At 34.3% G+C, this 22,807-nt stretch overlaps 1 long non-coding RNA gene across 11 annotated transcripts in view; it reads left to right on the top strand.

Moving 5' to 3' along the window:
- Positions 1-22,807, top strand: part of LOC144375448 (uncharacterized) — a 487,430-nt gene that overhangs the window by 203,876 nt on the left and 260,747 nt on the right. For 9 of the 11 annotated variants that reach the window (XR_013435316.1, XR_013435310.1, XR_013435312.1 and 6 more), the window contains one exon: positions 17,200-17,364. The exons of the other annotated variants lie outside the window; for them this stretch is intronic. This is a non-coding gene — a long non-coding RNA (uncharacterized LOC144375448). The remainder of the gene's footprint in view (positions 1-17,199; positions 17,365-22,807) is intronic. 11 annotated transcript variants of the gene reach the window in all.

Raw genomic sequence — 22,807 nt, forward strand, 5'->3', positions numbered from 1 at the left:
TAATTAATCCCTTATTAGGTCATGATTCTCATATTTTATTTTATATTATATTTTTTCGATTCTCATATTTTATATTTATTTTACCTGTGAGCATTCCTGTATTGTCTCACATAGGAGTTTTCAGAAGACATCTCATATCCAAACTGTAACCAGAATGGTTATTGTTGAATTATTATTATACTCCTCAATTCTACATATTTTAGAAAACTCTATCTATACTGATGTGGTTTTAAATTTACATTTACATTAAAGTGTATATATATATATATATATATATGAATATGAAAGTTGTGAAATTTTATTCTGATGTTTTCATTTTTATTCCTTTCATTTTCCTACTTAAAACAAATATTTTCAGTATTCATATTGAATGAAAGTATCAAATCAAATATAATTTTGATAATTTATCTTTTTCTTTTAACATATTCGTTGTTGCTCTATCACTTCTTCCAGCACTTGTAAGGGTATATGAACTGTGGTTAGAAACTTGAATTTGGGAATGAGACCATCTGAATTTTTAGTTATGTGATCTTGGGCAATTTTTAAAACACTGTAAGCTTAGAACTTTATCTATTATCATCTATATTTTATCCGTAGAACTGATATGATAGTATCTACCTCATCTCAGAGGGTGACCATTGTAATTGTGTGAGACCAGTCATAGAAAATGGTTTCATTTTTCTTAGCAAGAATAAACTCTCAATGACTGATAGCGATTAATAATAAAATGACAACAAACTTTCTTCTTGAGGCAAGTGTGTCCTCATTTTGCTCTGAATATATCATACCCCATTGACTCCCATTTTCTTATGTAGAGTTGCTTCTTTCTCCTTAGGAAAAACTCTTTAGTTTGAGACTTCACTGAAATTCTCAAATATTCCATAGGCTTTGTCCCACTAATGCAGAGCACAGAAGTTTCTGAACATAGATACACACTTTGCCTATTCCTTTTGGTCTTTAATTGGATTCATGGTTCGCCATTATTGTTCATTCATTTGCCTGTGTAGCTGTTCTTTTCCTAAAGAAATTTGAAGTGCTTGGAGAGACCACATATTACATTAGCATAAACCAAAGAAACAAACATACAACATAAAAAATTTATCAACCCAAATGATTCTTCCCTCCAAGATATTTCTATAAGGTATTTCAAGCTCTTAGATGTTTACTGAATGAACATTAGAATGACCATCTTAGAATATTAGAAATAATTTTCTAAAGCTCAAAGGGGAATTGGATGTACACAAAATGAATAGTTTTTCTTAAAGAAGGTGATGTTAGCAAACTTTTATTGATATAAAAAGGTGGGATTTAGATCACAAGGTAAAGGAAATCTTACCAACCACAAGTTTGCTGCTGCATTTTGATTTGGGGCCTTCTACAAACTTCATGGTACTGGTGACAACAGGACTGATCATCGAGATTGCTGAGGCTGGTTTTCTTTGGCTTGTCTGCTGCATACTTCCTTTTATTACCTTTGGTTACCTAGCAACTGGTAATGATGACCTAAGGCCAGAGATGCCATCAAGGCTCTTCCTTGTGCTTTGATTGTCAGTGTAAATTCATTTACCACATTCATTTGATGTTCATATCAAGTCCAAATTAGTGCAAAAAAGTGGAAAAACTGATTTTGGCTAATGAAACAGTCGCTCACTATTTGAGTCTCTAATATTATAGAGTTGGTTTGTTTTATAAAAGTTCTGAGTAAACTTCTGGGATAATTTGAAGAAAAATAATTGGTGGTGACTTACTACAATTTAAAAAGAAGTAGAAGTGATTTCTCTATAGGTGGCTTTTTTTCAAATTGCAGGTTTAAAGTTGGCTGATCACAGTAAGGAACTAATTGCCTGATCTTAACTAGGCACACTGTGGTAAGCCATCTTGGAAACATTTCTTCTCCTAGTGTTTGTATTACCTTGAGTTTCATTTAATGATGCCTTACTCTTTTTGATATTGAACTTCATTTGAATGGAAAATGTGAGCTAATGTTACTTTTACGTTTTTTATTTTTTATTTTTCAAAACAGTACTGAATCATGTGTAAGAATTTTAAGGTTGCTAAAATGTATTTCTCTATTAAAAATTCTGTTCAAAGTGCTAGATATTTTTTTTGTGTGTGTGTGGTGCTGGGGATTGAACCAGGGCCTTGTGCATATGAGGCAAGCACTCTACCAACTAAGATATATCCCCAACCCTTATTTTGCTTTTTTTTAAAACAGATCATAATACTTTATGATCTTTACTTACATTAATGTCTCTGTGATTTTTGTCATTTTCAATTTCAGAAAATATATTAACCACTGCACTTGGAATATTATTATAGGACTATATTAATGGAAAACTGAAATAATCTCAACTTTATTCAATTCATATCTTAATGTTAGCTTTAGAGTAGTTTATAGCCTTTTGTTTGTTTGTTTGTTTTTGACTTAGCCAGAGTTTAAATGTAGAGTGAATAAAATCAAATTGGGTGTTCAGTATTTGGATAAACAACTTGTTTCTAGTTTAATCCAGTAGACCCTATTGTATCTTTATTAGGTTTATATGAATAAGACAATTTAGGTCTTGAGAATATGTGAAGGATATGTGAGTAATTTATGATTTAATGAGGAAGAGATAGAAGTAAATATATAACAGAGACCAATGTAGTTATAGACAGAAATTGCAGATATATAAATATATGTAAACGGATTTGTGTGTGTGTATACACATACATAATTTTTTTGTGAAGGGTACTGGCAATTAACTCAGGGGTACTCAACCACTGAGCCACATCCCCAGCCCATTTTTTAATTTTATTTAGAGACAGGCTCTCACTGAGTTATTTAGCGCCTCACTTTCCAAAAGCTGGTTTTGAACTCCTCCCACCTCAGCCTCCTGAGACTCTGTGTCACACGTCCATTTGTATTTATGTTTCTATACACATATATGTATAATATACACATGTGTGTGCATGTGTGTGTGTATGAGGCATAAATTTATCAGTCTCCCTTCTTACCAGGGGAGACTAATGAATTTAAACAAGGATGTAGGAAATCACTCTTCCTGTCAGTTACCGGGTGGTGCCTACTGAATTAGACTTCAGGGAAGCAAACAATAGCTAGACTTGTGCTAAGGCTGGAATAATGGCTAGGGAAAGTAAAATTGTATGCATAAAACATTGAGGCTCAGACCCAATAGAAACTAGTGGCTCTTTGGATGGGAAGAGGTCAGAAAATTAGAAACCTTGAACAAGATTGACTTTTTAAGTGAATAATTGAGGCAAATTGAATACTATTACCAGTGACAGGGAAACAGGAATCACAGTAGTTTATCATTTTAAGGGAAAAGTTTATGGCTTTGACAGGAAATTTTATTAATAGTTTTATATTCATCCAGAAATTTTCTTCAGTACTTTTATAAATGTTTTATCCTGTTACTGTCCTTCCTTACTGATTTTTTTACATAATCAGTTTTAAGGAAGGAACTGAACATTGTCCCAATAATTTTTCTAAATGTTCAAAGATCAAAGGAAAGATGGAAGAAATTTTATCTACCAATGCATCTGGTGAGATATGTCAAAACAATTTCTACCATTTTTGCTAGAAAATATATTTTTTTTTTCTGGCTGAATGGTTACAAAGAAAGAAACCAGATTGTAATTTGCTCCCAGAAATTGTAGTTTCCTCAAGTACAATCTGAACTTGATAGTTGAATTTTTTGGCAAAACTGAAAATCATTAAAACTTTTGAAATCAATTGAAAAATCATTTTCAATTTTTTGTGCAGTCAAATTTTCTTTATTTGGAAATATGTGAATTGCTTAGAGAATCAAGAGAATCAAGAATTGTTCTAGTTCCTTATTAGTCTCCAAATTTCAGAACAGAGTATATACTTTTACAACAGAGTATATACTTTTACATGTTAATGGGCCTGCATTCTTGTAGATTAAATCTATGGCCACTAGATTTTTTTTTTTTTTGTAGCAAGTATTGAACTCACGAGCACTTAACCACTGAGCCACATCCCCAGCCCTTTCAAAAATTATTTTATTTAGAGGCAGGGTCTCATTGTGTTGCTTAGGGCCTCGCTAAGTTACAGCGGCTGTCTTTGAACTCAAGATTTTCTCCTGCCTCAATCTCCCAACCTGCTGGGATTGTAGTCATGCACCACCACCAGTAGCTATTTCCACTAGAGTTTTGGGGAGTGGGGGCATACCAGGGATTGAACTCAGGGGCACTCAACCACTGAGCCACATCCCCAGCCCTAGGATCCACTAGATTTTAAAAAGTCAAATTGGCTACTATCATGTCAGAATGGTGAACATTTTATATCAGTCCTTTATACAATATATTATTGATAAGATTTGAGATGATATAGTAAAGTGGAAACAATTCATTCTGTTAGGCATCTACAGCCCAGATTTGTATTTCTTATTTTTAGGATGCTAGAAAAAGGGTAAAATGCTATTGGTCAAAATTTACTCATTTATATTTTTTCATTTATAACATAAAAAAGCTTGATCTAGATTATCTACATTTTTTTTGTCTTTACGTAAGACAAAATGTAAAAATGCAGTTGGTTGAGATTGTTCATTAGCTATTGTTTATCAAAACACATGTCCCAGGGGTGGGAATAAGAGACAGGACATGTAGATTGTTGAAAAGTCAAGTAATGTAAGATGTGGGACACTGGATGTAGGTTCTTGTAACTGGGGACTTATTGTGAAGATTCTGAGGCCTGGGGTAATATTCCAAATTGATAATTTCCATCCTCAGGTAATCATATTCTAATTGGATAGATGTGGTGATAGAAAATAAAGGGAAATGTTAAAAAGTAGAGTGGGATAGAGGCTTCTGAAGAAAGAAATGCTTGTGTTGTAGAGTTGGGCAAGGTGGCCATATTGACATCTGGTTCTTTGACAACTACCCTTCGGAGAACTTGATACTCCTAGGCATATCCAAGCAGCAGGGAGAGTCATTGAAGCAGCAAATATCCACATTGCTCCAAGTTTTAGCCAGTCTACCTGGTTTACCAGTTCGTTGAAATTGGCAGCACCATAATCACGAGACCTATGCAGGCCCCAGGGTCTTGTTGACATTCAGGATGCTGACATTGATTGTGTACAGCACAGGGTAAGAAATGATAGATATGTGTAGCAGTAAGGAGTGATCAGTCATTTATATCAGCTAAGTGTCTTTCATACAACACCTGAATTGTTTCCTTCTCAAGGCCTAGTCTTTTTTCTGTAGTACCAACCCTGAAGTTTCTTTTCAGACCTTTCCAAATGGTGCTTTCTAATTGCAGTTTCCCAGTCTCCTAATATCACTATTTTTATTAATGTAGAATTATTTCTTATTGACATAGGGAGAGATGTCTGTTATGAGGGAAATAGAAACTGCTTCTCTCACTCATTTGTAAATTTTGCATTGAGAATGAATTTACTGCCTTCTGTATTTTATTCATCAAAAGATTTCTGCAACCAGGATATATTTTATTACCTCAAAGGAGAAAAGAAAATCGTTTTTCAAAATCTTTTACAAGGTTTTTCACAAAATAGAATTATTTTATCATTTTTAACATTAATTACCATCCTGGTGTATTTTTCTTAATAAAAACCATTTTTTGAATAGAATATAATTAATATAAAAGTCCCTTCTTAATCTTCTCTTCACCTATCAACTTAATCTCCTGGTACTGTATTTTTCTTTTTCTTTTTTTTGCCCCCTGCAAATAGAGGCATTTGGATTCAGTGAACTCTGAAGTCCCTTCAAGCTCTGACACTAAGTCTGAAAGTTAAGGATAATTGGAGGACTTCCCTCATTTTCTGAGATTGAAGTCATGAAAAGTATCTACTGTGCTGCTTTCTAAAACATCCCATAGACTCACTGAAGTGAACAGACCATTGCAATATCTGACATTGCATGCTATTTATCTTTTGATATTCCTCAAATGGTTGCCTCTCAGTCTTCCATGCAATGATTTTGCAGGCATTCACTCCTTAAAGCGAGTGGCATTTTTCTAATTTTAACTCAGGTCAATCATTTGGGTGAGTATTGATGAACAAGCATTTGCTATAATCATGTCTCAAGTAATGTCAATCTGCATTGAACATGTGCCATGCCTAAGAGATTTCTTAATTAACCTGCTGACACTGCCAATGAGAGTTCAATGTTGTTTCAAAAAAGTCCTATAGCACATGCCCCTTTTCTATTTTTTTTTTTTACCATTTGCTCTGATGTTCCAAGAATATGGTGTCTTTTAACTTCCTTATCAAAATTAAATGATTTTTATGTAGATCATTTAAATGCATGATTTCAATTCCTTAAAATGCTGGTAGCTCAGTAATGTTTGACTACTCAGCTATGGGCACATTGAAGGAAGATAAAAAGAGATATAAGGTTATGGGATAGGACCAGATGAGTTGTTTTTTTATGATTTAAGTTTAATTATTGATTTACTTTTAGAAAGATTCATTAAGAAGTCGTTTACCTGTATCACTTGAAAAGCCTGACTCCTGAGTCCCTCTCTCAGGAATCTCATATTAATGTCCTATGCATGCTATTTTTCATACCATTTTTGAAAGTGTAGTGAAACTGCTACAGTTATTTTCATTCTGGAAACCTATTATATACCCATTTTATTTTCTGTAATATTTGCTTGAATTTATTTGAAAATAACTACTATAGATATTATATATTCTATTAAAATAATGCTTATCATTAGTTAATATATAAATTCGAATTAAAAATTAAAGGATCACTTAAATATAGAAAATCTATAAAGTTAATATTAAATACATAGATTGCTTATTTTTACATGTGTATCACCAGATCAACATATAGAACATTTCTAAACTTCAAGAATTTTCTTGGTGCTCCTTCCCAGTCTGTGTCTTCTCTCCCTTGTTGTAACTACTATTCTCTTTTCTACCATAATTTATAATTTTGTAAGAATTTTTTCAGGGATGGGTACCAAGGATTGAACTGAAGGGCACTCAACCACTGAGCCCATCCTATTTTGTATTTTATGTAGAGACAGGGTCTCACTGAGTTACTTAGCACCTCATGTTGTGGTGTGAACTGATAAATACAACCAATAAGAGTGTAAGTTATAGGTTATAGATTAGTAAAAAATATATAGAGTATAGACATAAGGTTTTGATAAGTGAGATAAGACAATTATAAAGCAAGAACTCTCATAGACAGGCCTAAGACTCCATTTTGCTGCCTTCTAGAGAAAACTGTTACAAGAGCTGTTTCTGAGAAACTGAAATGAAAACTGTTTTCTTATTTAAAAAAATTGTCTTTCTGTACTTTGTACCCCACAAATTGTACCCTACTTAGGATGCAGTGGTGGTGAGCTATCTCCTGGGTGTGAATGTCCTTGTGGGTCTACATGACTTTGAAGTAGATTCTCACCCTGCTGACCCTTGCCCCAAATCAGGATGTGACTGCCTAGCACCTGCTTGAACCCAAGACTGCGGTCAACTGAACTGCAAAGCTAATGCTTTTTTAGCTTTTGTTTATCTCTTGCTTGCTGAGTGGAAAATTCCAGTCCTGCCTAGAGCCCACAGGTCCCACTTATTAATGTTTTAATTTCTGCGATTGGCTAGCATGGATCAGGAAGCAGCTCTCCTCCAACAGAGTTTGAGTCTCTGTGGTAGGTGACAGTCCCTGGCCAGGTAAATAAAGCTCTCTTTTGATTTGAAATTCGGATTTAGAGTGCATTCTGGAGCGACTCCCCATAATGCTCATTTTGCTGAGGCTGGCATTGAACTCTCAATCCTCCTGACTCAGTCTCCCAGGCCACTGGGATTACAAGCATGTGCCACCCTGCCTGGCTGGTTTTGTAAGAATTTTTATATTCAGATCCAAAGATAAGCTCCTGAAAGAGAAACCTTCAGTCTTACAATATAATGGGAGTGGGGGTAAGATAAGAGACATGAAGAAATATCCAGAGTACAAAAGCAAAATTAGGGAATTTTCTTATAACTGTGAGAATAATAACCCCATTTCAAATTTTATAGCATTTGTTATTTACACACATGAATACATTTATAATCATAATTGGCCCCCACTACACTTGAGTACAATGAATGCCATTATTTCCATTATACAAATGATAAAAGTCAAGGTTATAAATGTTAACTTTCATGCCTGCATAAGGTTTTTAGTGCTGTGTAACAAACCACAAATGTAGCAGATTAAACAACACACATTTATTGTCTCACAGTTTTCATGGGTTAAGAAACTGGGATCTGCTCAGGATCTCACCAGATTGAAACTAGTTGGCCAGTATTTAAAATCTCATCTGAGTTTTATATATATATATCATCTGATAATCTCATATGATACTTGAGGTCTTCTTCCAAGTTCCCTGTTTGTTGGAAGAACTTAGTTCCCTGCTTATAGGACCAATGTCCTTATTTTCTTGCTATTCTAAGAGCCAGTGATTGTTTTCAGTTCTCAACAGCCAACCCCAGGACATATCAGTCTGAGTCTCTCAAAACATGCTAGTTCATTTCTCTATAATCAGCTGGGGAAATTCTCTTATTTTGGATTACCTTGAGTATTGTTAAGGACTTACTTAGTAAGGTCAGACTCATCTAGGGTAATCTTTCTTATTAACTCAAAGTCAGCTGATTAGGAATCTTAATGTCATCTGAAAATCTTTTCTACCATATAATATAACATTATCATAGTAGTAATATCTGATCATATTGAAAAAATCTCATTCAAGGGGAGAATATTATATAGGGAGTATATAATAGCAGGCAGAAATGTTGGAGGCCATGTGCCTATCACTACATTAAAATTTTACAAACTAAGGTGATAAACTAAGACTTCTTGTTTCACGTCTTCTATTCTTTATATTATACCCTACTTTTGTACCATTATGAAGAGGTTAATGATATTAATAGAAGGCTCTACCAGGTAGGTAAAGCTATCAATTGTTGAATGCCATCATGTTCTATTATCAGAATTAAAGCTGTTGTCAATTTTATGAAATAAGATTTTAGCCCTGTTTTCTAGATATGAAAGCTCAGGCTTATAGACAAAAAGTAAACTACTTCAGAGCACATAGTTGTGTGTGAAAGAAAATCAACCAAGTTCTAACCCATATCCTATGCTCTTATATTACAGGCTCAAAGGTGAATTTTAACTAGACTCTGAAGGATGTGTAGATTCTAATAGTTAGAGATATAGTCACAAATAACAGTAAAAAAGAGAAACAGCAGCAAAAACCGCACCTTGAAGTTGGGAAAGAGTCAGGAATGTTTGGACTGTAAGATTTCTGATGATATTTCTGAATTTTGCTTCTAAATTTTCACCTTCCCTTGAGATAGCATTTTAATGGCTAATACTTTATTTTGATACCATGGACGTACATTTACAAACACCGTAGGTGACCCTATGGAAGTTTGTTTTGTCTTATGTAAGGAACACCTTCATTTCCTATGCAGGATCTTTTTTCATCAGGACCTTTGGGAGAGATTCTTTTCTAGTTTTCAGATGAAGAAGAGCTGAGCTCACTGGACTGAGTTACAATCATTTTCCCTCTTTGCCTGCTTAGAAATCTTCCTGTTGCATTTTTGACAAACCTATAACATGCATCCGATTTTATGGTCAATGTGCATTCCTTTTGTGGGGGTCTTGCTTTCAGTTAATGTATTTTATCTCTGTCTTACATTCTCTTTGAAACTAGTCAGTGTATGAATAAACAAATATATGAATAAAATTTAGGCAAGCTGTTTAAAGAAACTAGTGCTGAATTTGAAGATAGGTAGGGAGCTCTGAAATATAATTGTCTGATGCTTAGCTATCAATCCTCCTGCACCAAGGTGAACCGGAGCACTAAATCACTAGCTTGGCTGCTATCTAATGTTAATAGATACATGTGGCCTGGCCTGGACATGGCATCATAAAGGGTATGGTTTGGACCTACTGATCTGATTTCGCTCTGATGTCTCCTTTTTCTTTTTAAACTCAGAGTAACTGGATGCAAAAGGATTTAAAAAGAGTAGTGAGAAATTAAGATTCTTTCAAAGTTACTTCAGAAGCTGTGTCAGCTCCATTTAGACAAAAGCCGGCTGGCACAGACTCACAGAGTGTGGTACATCAGCAAAGCGGTGATTGTTACAAATAATAACACTGCACTTCCCTTTCATTTTCAGAAATGTAAACTGTATTAGAAAAATAATGCGATACAACTCTGTTGCAAACACAATTGTAGGAATTTTTTCTAGTGCTAAGTTATTGGAAAGTGTTCACAGCAATTGCTGCAGAAAACTGAGGAGTAAAACTTGGCAAAGAAAGTAAATAGAAAAACCTAGAATGTCATAAAAATTTCAGGAAAAAAAAGGAGATGGCATAAGAAAGAACTAAAGGATCATATAATGTAAAATCATGGAAATGATGGGAAACAGAATATGAGAATATGGAAGAAGAGATAAATATCCTTGGGAGCCGTGAAAATTACTTGTACAATGAGAGAAGTTGAGTGGTGAGATGGCAGACACAAATCATATGCAGAAAGAGAAAGAAAATAAGTGTTTGTATCTGGATTGTCTTCCCCAAACTCATCTGCTATAGACTTGGTCCTCAATGTAGCAATGTCCAGAGGTAGGGCTTTATGGAAGTGATTGGATTAGAGCTCTACCATCACCAGTGGATTAAGCCATTTGATTAAAAGTTTGAATGGATTGTGTAGGGCAGGTGGAAACTATAGGCAGGCGGAAACAGAGGAAGTAGGTCACTGGAGGCATGCCCTTGGGAACCATACCTTTACCCTGGCTCCTTTCAACCTCCTCCTCTCTACTTCCTGCCGTCCACGAGCTGAACTGCTTTCCTTCCTTATGTCCATCCATCATGATATCTTGCTTGGGCTCAGACCCAAAGCAATGAAGCCAGTAGACTATGAATGAAAATCAAGGGCCAAATTATCATTTTTTTTTTGTTTGTTAGGTATTTTTCTTTTCCATTTTTATTATCTTATTGCATTATACAAAAATTTAACTAATGCAATAATAAAAGTGGAAAAGAAGATTTTTAAGAACAGAGAATGCTGAGAGGTACCAATCCTATGTATATTTGATATATATACCATGATGAGTATTAGTGCAGTTAGAAACTGAATTATAACAATAGCAAGCTGCTTTCTTGTGGAATCAAGAGAAACATAAGAGATTTACATATAATTCATAGAAATTCTAATTTGATTTATTTTAATTCTTCTGTCCTCAGATAGCAGGAACCTAGGAGGCAACTCTAGTCATTTAATCAGCATAATGAAAATGATTAGTCTAACTATAATATACATTTCAATGAAGGCCTGTATTAGTTTCCCATGGTTGCTGTAACAAACAGCCACATTTTTTGTTGCTTGAAACAATAAGCATTTTCTCACAGTTTTGGAAGCCAGAAATCCATTTCACTGTGTCTTAGCCATATTCCCTCTAAGGTTCCGAGGGAGAAATTTTTTCTTGTTTCTTCCAGTTTTTGATGACGCTGGCATTCTTTGACTTGTGGCTGCATACAACTCCAATGCTCAAGGCCAGCATCTTCAGATTTCTACCTTCTCCATCTTATTACCTTCTTTGAACCAAAGTTCTCTCTCTCTCTTAAAAGAATACATGTGATGGCATTTGGGGAGCAGCTGGGTAAATCCAGGATAACCTCCCCATCTTAAGAAGATATTTAACTATATGTTTAAATAACTTTTCCCAAAATAAGATAAAACTAACATTTTCCAGGGATTTTTCCATGTGATATCAGTGGAAATTATCATTTAACTTACTACAATTCCTAACTTAAATATAAGATGGCTTCTTGGCAGAAAATGAGGACTTCAGTATGATTTTTTTTTTAACCACTCAAGGTGTCTTGGCCCATATTCTGTTGCTATAACAAAGTATTTGAAGTTAGCTGGGCATGGTAGCCCACTCTATAATCCCAGTGACTCAAAAGGCTGAGGCAGGAGGATCTCAAGTTCAAGGCTAGTCTTAGCAACTGAGGCCGTAAGCACCTAAGCAACTTGTTAAGACCCTGTTTCAAAATAAAAAATAAAAAGGGAAGGGATGTAGGTCAGTGTTAGAGTTCTCCAGGGTTCAATTTTCACACACACACACACACACAAAAAAAAAAAAAAAAAGAAATAAAAATAAAACTTAGCCAAAATGCTTGAAGCTGGGTACTTATAAAGAAAAGAGGTTTGTTTCGCTTGCAGATTTGAAGGCTGAAAGTCCAAGGTCACATGGCATCATCTGGATCTATGAAGACCTCCTTGGCTATGTCACAACATAGTGGAGGAGGGGAAAAAGGAACAGCTGCAGGCAGAAAGGGCCAAGTGCACAGGGTAGCTTTGCTTTAACAACCTACCTTCCTGATGGCTTCCTCACTGCAGGAGACCAGCAGTAATTCCTGACTGAATACCTTCCACTAGGCTCTACCTCTATAGGATTCCACCTCCTCAACAACACCAAAACACAGGGGACCAAAGCTCCAGCACTGGAATCAAGCACTGGAATCCTTGGGGGATGCCTGGAGAAACCACATGGAAACCATAGCACTAGATCTTTCTTATTTGACCTTCGCAAAGATATGATGTTGCTTGAATTCTAAGAATTAAATGAGGTTTGTAAAAGTGTGTTCTAGGTGACAAAATATTAATTAAATATCAGGTTATATTAGTATGTAAGTAGCAAAAACAGATTCTATAATCTAATAAAATATTGGCAATATTTTACTGGATTAATAATAATGATAGCTAGGATAATATTATAGTGCTATATTGAGGGAATATGGAAAGTCAAAAAAAATTTTTATCTTCTGTTTCTCTATTTTTGCTGTGTGGGTAATAGTACACACATTTTAGGGTTTTCAGGATTCAATTACATGGGTTATGTACATAAAATATCTAGAAAAGTGTTAGACACATTGCAGAGTTAGTTAGTAATAATAAATAACAAAAAATGAAGTAGGAGCTCTAGGTAATCATTTGTAATTTGGAAAAGGAAGCACATGAAAATGGGAAGGAGGCTCTAAAAATGGTTGTATGAGATTGTCAAAGAATATTTTTTTATATTTATTTTTTAGTTTTAGGTGGACACAATATCTTTATTTTATTTTTATGTGGTGCTGAGAATTGAACCCAGTGCCTCACACATGCTAGGTGAGCGCGCTACCACTTGAGCCACATTCCCAGCCCATCAAATATTATTTTTGATGATAACTTTCAAGTGGAAACTATTTATTTGGATTATCCCTGCCTCAAAATTTACATTTTTCATTTATTACAATAAAAAATATACACATTGGGGCTGGGGTTGTGGCTCAGCAGTACAGCGCTCACATAGAACATAAAAAGACTTGGGTTCGGTCCCCAGCACCACATGAAAAATGAATAAGTAAAATAAATGTATCCAACTACAACTAAAAAATAAATATTAAAAAATACATACACATCTTGTTTTTAACATTTGATATTTGTATTAGTTGTATAATGACAAAAATATAGCTCTAAGAACTGTCATAAGCATAACTCTCACAGTCCCGTAATATTCTAGGTAGTCCATAAAATAGGCCTTTGAGGGATTCGGGTAGAGAAAGCACTAGAATTGTTGATCCTCATATCATAAGCTTATGACTTTTGGCACACTGAAATTGAGTCACCTGGGACAAATACATATAAATAGTTAGAGGATTACCTAGTATGTTCAATAAGAAAAGTGTTATGACGTTCTATTATGGGAGTCCCCTGGTAGAGGGACCCAGGAAAGCCTTTGTAATGGAGAAGGAATTTGAGCTGAGTCTAGAAAAATGAGGAGAATTCCTTTTAGGCAAAAGTGGTGAAACATTTCAGGTTGAAAAGACAAATCATGGTGACACGAAAGGACATGGTAGGTTCAAGGAATTATGACTGGCTGTTCAAATTAGTTTAGTGAACATTTGTAGTATTTGAGAGATGATTTTGAAAAGAAATCATGCTATCAAGTAGTTCATAGGACTGAAACGTTTTCCTTTTATCTTGAGTGGCATGGAAGAATTTCATATGAAAAATTGTTTCCAGTTTAGAAAATATATCCTGAAACCATGGGTGTGTGTGCATGTGTGTGTGTGTGTGTGTGTGTGTGTGTGTGTGTGTGTGTGTGTGTATTTGGTACTGGGGATTGAACTCAGGGGCACTCAACCACTGAGCAACATCCACAGCCCTATTTTGTATTTTATTTAGAAATAGCGTTTCACTGACTTGCTTAGCAACTCTCCTTCTCTGAAGCTGGTTTGAACTCATGATCCTCCTGTCTCAGTCTCCCAGGCTGCTGGGATTATAGGCATGCCCCCCCACACCTGGCAAGCCATACATATTTTATATATGTCTTTTTATTTCCCACTAAATATATCCATAAATTTACTAATAGTGAAGGCATTCTGTAACACCTAGGAGATAGAGAGTTATTCTGCTTTTATAATTGCACTTCCAGACTTATTGCCAATAAATGTTACAGTTGAGAGAATAGACTGTGGAAGGGAGCCCCAGTAAACAGATAGAATGATTCATCAATTCTTCCTGGTCTAGGCTCTCTAGAATTCTAATAACATCTCCTAATACAGAGTGAAATATGAATAAAAGGATGGAATTCAGAGCAGGTGCTTGGGGAGACATATTTCAGGTTTTTAACTAAGGGCCAGACCTTTGAAGTAAAGAATCTCATGGAGATTCATATAGACTTTGCACATAGGGATCCAGGAGACTGGGAAAAATGCTAGATAAAAGTTGGAAGTATTATGACATTAGCATCTGACTCAACACAATAAATTTCTCTGAAATTATAGCTGTTTTTCTTTCCCTTAAAACCTGTCCTATCTCTCAGGGTGTTCATACTGGCTCTTGAATTTGCAAAATATAATAACAAAAATAAATTAATATCCATCTTATCTACTTCCCTACCTACCTAATCACCTATCCACACTATTTTTACTTTTTGTATTTATTTCATATTTTATTTTTATCTATTTGTTTTCTGGAACTAATAACACAGATATGGTTACAATTGCTAACACATTCAGTACTTACCAATATTAAATGACTTACAAAGAATTAGACATTCAAAACTATATCTGAGCACTCACATCAAATAACTTTAAATAAAAGGATTTTAAATGTTTTATTTAATAATGAATTGATATAGAGAGAATGTAAAATAAAGTCAGAATGTTTCAAATAAGAGAAATAGAGGGCTGAAGCTGTAGCTCAGTGGCAGAGTGCTTGCCTAGCATGTGTGAGGTACTGGGTTCGATCATTAGCACTGCATAAAAATAAACAAAATAAAGGCATGTTGTCCATCTGCAACTACAAAAAAATTTTTAAAAAGATATAAAGCTTTTTGAATTAAAACAGTATTAAAATTAAAAAAACACATTCCATATAAATCAATTTTATAGCAACAGATTAACCATTTGTTATATTTGATGATTAGAAGATTACTTTAAAATCAAAACAGCATAGTATTGTCCTGGGTGTGATGGTACATAAATAGTCACTGCTGACTGAGAGACTAGGTCAGGATGACAGCAAGTTTATAGTCAGATTTGGCAAATTAGTGAGATCTTGTGCCTCGAACTGCATGTCACTAAGGTGGAGAGGGCATGGAGAAAAATAGACACACCAATAGAGAAAAGCTGGGTCTCAGAGGTTGACTCCTCCTTGGTGGGAAGGTAGAGACACACAATTATATAATTATAACATTCAGAGGATTTATTATGAGAAAGTTTCTTCAAAGTAATCAGAATCAAAGTTTTGAGTATGAGCAGCCCAATTATGAATAACAGCTTGTACTCATAACTTTCTCTCTCGGAGTAGCTGGTGTCTGAACATCAAGGTCAAGAACTGAATATGTCCATGGCTGGCACAGAACCTCCTATTGAACAGGGCATCATCACAGCAACTGGGCAGTCTCACATTGACATTTTCCACATAAAGAGTTCCCAAGAGAGGCATCATCTCTATCACAGGACAGTTTAAGATCCATAATTCCTTCAACACTTCTGACAATCTTGTATCAAAACAAAATTAAAAAGGTGGAGGGTAGGGCTGGGGATATAGCTCAGTGTTCAAGTGCTTGCCTAGATTGCACGAGCTCCTGGGTTTAATTCTCCATTTTTGCAACAACAACAATAATAAACAGCATGGTGCTAATATAAAAATAGACACATAGACCAATGGAACATAGTAGAGAGCACCCAAATAAATCCACACACAAAGGCCAATTGATGTTTGACAAAGATGCCAACAAGTTATGATGTGGAAAGGACAGTGTCTTCAATAAATGGTGCTGGAGAAACTGGATAGCCAGGTGCAAAAGAATAAAATTGGATTCCCATCCTTCACTATAACTAACCCCCAAATAGATTGAGGACTTAAGTGAATAACCTGAAACTTGGAAGACCAGGAAGAAAATATAGGGGAAATTCTCTATGGCATTGGTTCAGACAATTTTTTAAAAATATAAAAACCCAAAAGTACAGACAACAAAACAAAAATGGACAAATGAGATACAAACAATTAAAAAAGCTCCAGCATAGCTAAGCAAACTATAAAGAGACAGACTTTGGGGTAGGAGAGCATATTCATAAGCCATGCCTGATAATGGATTAATTTCCAAAAGGTATAAGAAACTCAGACAATTAGGTAATAAAAAACAAATAATTTAATTTAAAAATGGGCAATGACACTCTCAAAAGAGGACATAACATGGCTGACTGGTAGAGCTGGGGATATAATTCAGTTGGAACAGTGCTTGTCTCACATGCACATAGCCCAGGGTTCAATTCCCAGCACTATAAATAAATAGATAGATAGATAGATAGATAGATAGATAGATAGATAGATAAAATGGCTGGTAGGTATATGATAAAAAATAAAAATTACTAATAATTGAATTATGAATAAATAAAATCAACAATTAGATATTGCCTTACCCTAATAAGAATAGTTATGTTCAAGAAAACAAAAATGTAAGTAAGGAGAGGATGTGGAGAACAGGGAACACTTGTACAGTATTTGTGGGAAAGTTAATGTGTATATCCAGATTAAAAACAGTTTGGAAGTATCTAAAAACATTAAAAATATAACTTCCATATGATCCAGCAATCCCACCCCTGAGTATCAATCGAAAGGAAATGACACCAGTGTTGAAGAGACATCTTCACTCCTGTTTGTTGCAGAAATGGAAGCAACCTAAGTATCCGTCAGCTGGAGAATGGAAAATAAAATGCAGTACACGTACTCAATGGCAGGAGTCCACTGTTCAGCCATAACAAGAATGACATTCTGTCATTTTCAACAGCATGGATGGAACTGGAAATCATTATGTGAATGAAATAAGCCAGGTACAGAAATACAACAACTGTACGATCTCACTCATGTGGAATCTAAATAACGTTGATATGGAAGTAGAAAGTCAAATGGTGGTTCCCAGAGTTGCAGAGAGTTGGGGAGGGTTGATCAATGGATACCAAGTTGTAGTTTGTGAGAAGGGGCTAGTTTTGGTGTACAGTAGAGTGACTGTAGATGAGGATTCTGTTCTGTGTATCTCCCAAAGCTAGGAGAAAGGATTTGAATGTTTTGTCCATAAAGAAATCGGACATGTTTGAGGAGATAAATATATATTTAACCTTATTGTACAATTTATATATATAGCTAAACATCACAAGACCTCATTAATATGTACAATTTTGTGTTTTTTATCAGTTAAAATAACCTTAATTTAAATAATAAAATTGGGAGGTTATGAAGAAAAAAAATCATATGCATGTGTGTCTGATAACAAGGATTGTTTATAAAAATCTCTGACAGACCACAATCTTTCATAAAGTCTGCTGTAACCTTACACAAAAAGACTTCTGTGAGAACATCTGCCCAGCAACTCTCCTTTTAGTCTCAAACCAGCAGCACCCTTGTTGTTAATCATTGTGACCAAGGAGTATTCTTTCAAAGTCCTTTCTTTGTGTTATACTTTTCATTTTGCAAACTTGCCCTCACTTCAACCTCTTTAAATGCAACACAGTTTGCTATGTCACATATGTTCACATACTCATGGAAATGTTGTTCCTGAAAAATTTAATTTTTTTGAGTGTAAGAGAAAATATATATTCACAATGGAATAGTATTCTGTTTTTTAAAAGAAGGAAATTATCTCATTTACAACAATATGGATGAACCTGAGGATATCATATTAAGTAAACTAGATCAGTCAGAAAGAGAGATGTTGTATGATCTTAATTATATGTAAATCTAAAACTTTGACTCAGATAGTAAAATGGTAGTTATCAAAGCCTGGAGAATAGGGGTGGTGGGATATTGGTCAAAAGTCTTAAAATTTCTTATGTTAGGAGGAATGCTTTCAAGAGATCCATTGTACATTATGGTGCCAGTAGTTAATAGCAATATTTCACATGTTTAAAAATTGCTGAGAGTAGATTTTAAGTATTCCTACTGCAAAAATAATATGTATGAGAAGTAATGCATGTTAACTTGATTTAGCTATTCTACAATATATACATTTAACATCATATTGTACATCATAAATATATACCTTTTTACTTGCCAATTTAGAAAATAAATGAAACAGATAAGCTTAAAATATGTTCACAGAATTTAGAATAATGATGGGTTTGGAATTCTAAGGGAGAACTGTAATAATGGATTTTCTTAAAAACCAGGATTTACTTATTTCCAGTAGCAGTGTTTTTCACATACTAACAACTTTCAAAGCAAGTTAAAGTCTAACAGTTTATACCCCAGGACAATCTCTGTTGCTTTGTTTGTGCTAGATTTTTAATATCTCTCAAAGTGAGCCGATGACATCACAGATTTGCTGAAAATGAGAACAGCAGTTACAGAAGTATCAAAGAGTAGCAATGTTCAAAACAGGCAATTGAGGAGAAACAGAAATAAAAAGAACTGCTTAAAAAAAAAACAATAACAACAAAAAACCTACCTAGAGAAAGGCAAAAATTTCCAAATTGAAAAAAACTCTCTGGGAAGCAATAAAGGCCGAAGCTGACTTTATTTTGGTAAATTTTCTTAATTTCAATGATTAAGAGAAAATAATTTGAGAAACAAAAGAGAAAACAAAATATACACAAACAGCAAAAATCATAGTTTCATTAAACTTCTCATTTCTTCTTCCCACCCTCCACAGCTAGGAGTCATTGCAGGACTTGACTCTGCAGCTGAACATTGACCAAAGCTCCTGGTAGGCTCTTTTTAGCTCTGGCAAAACATTATCCTCTCCCTCTCCCACATGATGTCTCAGATGTGCCTGGAAAGAATCTTGTGACTGGAGTTACAGAATTTGGATTCTGATCCTTGTTTGTTCTCAAAATCTCTTTACCTTACCAAGAAATTCTAGGAGTTAGAAGATTTGTATTCTTGCTCTGTCCCAACCAGACATCCCATGTTCAAATGGGAAATTCTACACAAGACTTCAATTTCCCTATATAGTAAGTGATTTGATTTAACTCAATGCTAATGACTATTCTGGACATATCATTATTCAATAGTGAGGTGGTCTAAAACATTTTTTACGGTCATAGCAGAGTTTGAGAGGTAGCTGTGTAAATAAGAAGCAGAGGTCAGATTGTCATGGACATATGAGTTTTAAAAAAAAGTTTCAGTGATATTAACAGTTTTATTCATAGTGCATCCTACCTAGTGACCTTCAAATCCACTCCAGACTTGCCAGAAGAAATGGAAGCACTTATCATGCCTACCCAGAGTTTTGGCACTATTACCATAATTTTAACTTGAATGGAATATTTTTTTGGAAGTAATTGTCATCTCCAATTTTAGACCCATGACTGCTAGACCAATTAATTAGCAATTTTCTGATTAATAATATTCTAAGTCAAGGGAAGAATATTGAATAATTTAAAATGAAATTTAAAATATCAAAAACACTTTAAGCAAAAGTATTTTTATATGTTACCAGAAAATATTTGTGGTCTTCCTAATATTATGTTTTAGCATAGTATTCAATATCTGTATGAAAATCAAAAATTGTTTTGAACCAGTCTTTATAAATAAGAAATTCTCTTTAATAACATTTATGGCGTATTAATGCTTCTTTTCCAGACAAGTATATATAACAATGGATCAATGAGAAATCTAGCAACATATAACACTCAAGTTTAAGATATAACAATCTTGCACCAGTGACTAAATGGTAAAATAAAAGTTTATGATCATTAAGTTTAGAGATCATTTCTAATGATGTGTGCTGAATACATTGCAAACTAGGACCTAATTATATTGTGATTATAAATTATAAATGGTCATGACCAAGCAGAAAGAAGTTCATTAAAGTGAAGTGCACCTTCAACATGTGTAATTGGAGAGCTCCTGGCTAAGTATGATCATAATCATCTAGCCTATGTGAAACAGAAACACAAGCCACTTGGAGCAGGAGACCACAGTTAAAAGGATAACTCAGTCGTTGCTGCTTGCCTCACTCTGGTGGTAGGAGAGTGTAGGGAAGGATTTGGTTTTAGAATGATTGATTTTGCCACCTTTAAATGACTTTAGAGTTTGTTTTTTTTTTCCCCAATACCTAAAGTGGTTTTTACCATAATTCCAAAGAAAGGTATGAATTGAGGATATGCTATTTACAAGAACAATGTTAAAATAGTACTTTCCTTCAAATGACTTTGGAGGCACAAAGTACAAGCACAAAAACATAATGCTTATCTAATTGTATCCATAGACATAGGTATTACTCAAAAAATTCTTTATGCCACAAATTGGAAGAAACAAAGTCCCAACTTTTGAGTGGTATTTATTATTATTTAGCCATTTTCATTATAGAAGGAAGTGAAATGTGTGACATGTATATGTTAGATATCATATTTTTTTATCAATTTATAGAAGAATATTATTTATTTATACTCCCAAAGCAGAGATTTCTTATTAAATATTTGTGATATTTATGTATTTGAAATACACTTCTGATGAGAAATCCACAAGATTTCTCATATTAAGAGACTTTTATATAAATAGTTATTTCTCAGAGCTTGTCAAAAATAATAATGTAACACAGTTTGTGATATAAAGCATGTAATGAGAATGTCATCCAGCAGCACTTTATACATTTTAAACATTAAACTGACTTAATATTATGGTGATATACAATATAAAAAAAAGGAGAGTGTACTTCTTAAATTCAAAACATTCACTAAGAGTAATAGTTTTTAAAGGAGACAGTTGAACAGAAACATACAAAATCTAGTTGCATATTAAAAACAGCAGAACTCAGGAAAATACCTAATAAACAACAAATTATAATAGTGGCACTCATTTGGATTGCTAATAATATTTTAAAGTAAGGGTTGCTGATATCTTAATGTTATGGACAATATTGAATTGAGACTAATATAAACCTAAAGTGTAATTTATACATTACTTCAAATGATAATAGAAGATCAGGGACTTATTTTGGGACAGCTCAAGTCTTCCCAGTTTTTTAAAGTCATTTTCCAAGGCACAATCCTTTAGCTAGTTTTCAAACATCCTCAGACTGTGGAAAGAAAGCAGTTAGCCATTTTTTCTTTTATAGTAAGTTTTCATAGCAAATACATGTAGGTGGTCGTACCCATACACCTCAGGCTTTTCCTGAGCTCTAGGACTTGTATATATCACATGAGAAGACTATTACTACTGAAAGAATGAGTGAGCAGATCCAACAGCATTGATCAGTATGATATACTCTAATAGCATTCGGCTTTGGAATTTAACTGTGCTCGGTTTTAGGATTTCACAGCTTAATGAGATTGGCATTCAGGCTTCAGGGATTTCACAGTCTATTGGAAAATTCAGACTTGACAGCACATCATAATAATAGGATGTGATGATTAAAGTTTGTACAAAGTGCTAAATCAGTATGGGATGCCCAACACTTGCCGTGGCAAGTTGAAGAATACTTCCTAAAGAGCCTTTTATTGAACTTCTGTATCTAAATGGAAATAGTTTTATCTTCTATGGATTATTATTTCATCTAAACCTACCCTTAACTATCTTTCCAAATTTCCATTCATTCATGCTCCAGATATTTTACTATTTATATATAGGCTCCCGAGGTATAGAGATTAAAAAAAAAAAAGATGGACTGCATTAAAGCTAGATATACCCTTTCCATATTCTCTATGAAGTGAATACCCTTTCCATATTCTCTATGAAAGTTCTAAAACAGAAGGCCAAGACATCTGTCAATATCGCAAGAAACTGTGTTAGATATTATTATAGATTCATGCACAAATTTCCAAGGAAGAGTGAAATCAGCCTAATTATGAAGGCAGTACTATAAAAATGACTCAAAAAGGACCCCGAGATAACACTTGAATTAGATCTTGAAGAAGGAGCAGTTAAGTAGCTGGACTATGAGAAGAGGTCTAGGGGAATTTTCGTGGCAAGGTAAGCTACTGTTTCAAAGGAAGTCTAGTAGAGTAGAGGAAGGAGAATGGGGGAGAAGAGGGAAAACTGGAGGGAAAAGTGGGGGATATCATAAACTGAAATGAAATTCCATGCGTGTATGAGTTTGTTAGGATGAACCCAACTACTGTGTATAACGATAAAGCTCTAATAAAAAAATAAAACATGAAAAAAAAATCAGGATAATGTCCTGTATTCACATAGCTACAAGGTATTAATGTATTTGGAAAGAGAGGTAGGTTTATATATTCTTTGGTTGTACTTACTCTGAAAGTAGCTAGCCAATGAGGAATAATATTCCTTGCAAGAAATGACAAATGTCTCAACCAATGCAGCAGCAGTGTGGAT

The sequence above is a fragment of the Ictidomys tridecemlineatus genome, chromosome 2 (genome assembly GCF_052094955.1).
Source record: "Ictidomys tridecemlineatus isolate mIctTri1 chromosome 2, mIctTri1.hap1, whole genome shotgun sequence".
NCBI classification, from domain to species: domain Eukaryota; kingdom Metazoa; phylum Chordata; class Mammalia; order Rodentia; family Sciuridae; genus Ictidomys; species Ictidomys tridecemlineatus.